This window comes from Phalangium opilio, unplaced genomic scaffold, assembly GCF_054372755.1.
Source record: "Phalangium opilio isolate 3A_F unplaced genomic scaffold, DU_Popi_V2 ptg000039l_1, whole genome shotgun sequence".
NCBI classification, from domain to species: Eukaryota; Metazoa; Arthropoda; class Arachnida; order Opiliones; family Phalangiidae; genus Phalangium; species Phalangium opilio.
In genome coordinates this window covers 2,522,059-2,523,829 of record NW_028324162.1, presented here as the reverse complement: position 1 = coordinate 2,523,829, position 1,771 = coordinate 2,522,059, and the positions used below count along the sequence as shown (strand labels likewise).

General features: G+C 35.5%; 1 long non-coding RNA gene across 1 annotated transcript; it reads right to left on the bottom strand.

Moving 5' to 3' along the window:
- Window positions 1-443: 443 nt before the first annotated feature.
- Window positions 444-1,165, bottom strand: LOC149681244 (uncharacterized). The gene is made up of 2 exons (XR_016365573.1): window positions 872-1,165; window positions 444-810 (listed from the first exon to the last, which is right to left on the bottom strand). It is a non-coding gene; the product is annotated as an uncharacterized LOC149681244 (long non-coding RNA).
- Window positions 1,166-1,771: the final 606 nt, after the last annotated feature.

The window sequence follows — 1,771 nt, the reverse complement described above, 5'->3', positions numbered from 1 at the left end:
TGTAAAAAAAATACACTTTAGAAATCAATATATTCATTGCAAATCTTCAAAATGTGTTGCTAAGTAATAAAGTATAAAAAGTGCATTTGTCTTTTTTTTTCAAATAAAAACTGGCTTTTGAATTATCAGAAATCTACTTTGACAATAGGTTTCGCGCCAAAACAGTCTCCCCTGCACGTCCGACTTTCAATATTTACGTTTTCTTTCCAAAAAGAATTCATTACCATTTTTAGCCACATCGTATGATGAACATCTACGATGTGGGTCTTAGTTTGACCTGGCCTGTTGGTGGTGGTGGTGGTGGTGGTGAGGGCGTCGTGAAAGAGAACTGCCTTAGACAGTATATATTTTTCGGTCGTCATTGAAGGGAGAGTGAATGGGAGAGAATTGGGGTGAGGTGATATATTTCGTTCGTGTATTTTAAAAGGAAGGGAATTATAATTGTTAGTTTAAGCAGTGGATTTATTTGTACTAGCAAAGTTAAACATTGAGAATTGTGTTTTACGTTTGCTCGATATATTTAAAGCGAGAGAGAGGACTATGGTATTGCCTTAATTTAAAATGGAAGGTTTAATACTCCCTTTAAAATTCCGGTCACCCGTGGACAATAAAAGGTTTCACGCCATCAATCATCCCGACCCCCGATTTCAAAATTCAAAGAAATGGAGGGGGATTTTTAAGAAGCAAAAGCAAGTAAATACCGACGTTATATGTAGAATGGTGTTTATTATTAGAATTTACGTGTATTTCTCCTCAAATCGAGAAGAATTTTAAAAGAAAGTCCGAGCGGGCAAGAATTCTAGAAGCGCGCTTTAGAAATCGTTTTAGTTTCTTCTTAGCTACAAGGTATCGATGGGATTAATAGTTTTACCTGAGTAGTAGTGGTAGTAGTAGTAGTGTTAGTAATTTAGTTACGGGCGTTGGCGATTTTTGATTCTCTTTACCAAGCAGCCATTGAAAAATTATTCCCTCTGTCCGGTATATTAGGGGATATTTCACTAGAAGTATATTTATTGTAGTAGGGATAGCGAGAGTACGTAAACGATGTGGCTTAATTATGGGCTAGACCATCTTGTTCTGCATGAAATCTTCTAAGTGAACAGCATAGTTATCGATTCTCCATATTTAAAGAGTCGAAAGTAAATAAACCTCAAAATGCAACTCGATAAAGTGGTCACCATAATGGATTTTATGAAACTAGATACGCTATCGCAAAAAAATAAGCTAGACTATGTACACATAATGGCCAAACATAGCGCCTTTTCAGTGAAAGATAAATATATAAAACATTGTTTTACCTAAATTCAGTCAAAGAGTTTTAGTAAAAAATACCGGAAAACTTCAATCTGTTGGTTAAGTACTTCTCTAGCTCGTTGTCCATAAGTTTCGACCTAATTTTAACTTTAGCAGAATTTCTAGAAATGTCCGCCTCTTCTGCTAAATATGAAAAACTGTTTCCGGAGAGATTTTTCAAGTACAGGTGAGTACACTGTAATTAGTGTAAATTTTACTTGATCACTATAAGCGCACGTCAGGAAAATAAGGAAAACGTATTTTAACATTATATTTATTGTAACAGATTTACGGAACAGGTTTATGTCCATTACGGAATCACCACGGTAATTTCGTTTTGTCTAAGATAAATTTTATTCCAAGGAAAATATATTTGATGGGGTAGAATCGTGAATAGGCCAACCTATCAAACACCCGCCACGATCTCTTAACGATCATTGGTCCGCTCACTGAAGGCAGCAAATCGCTATGTAAAAAC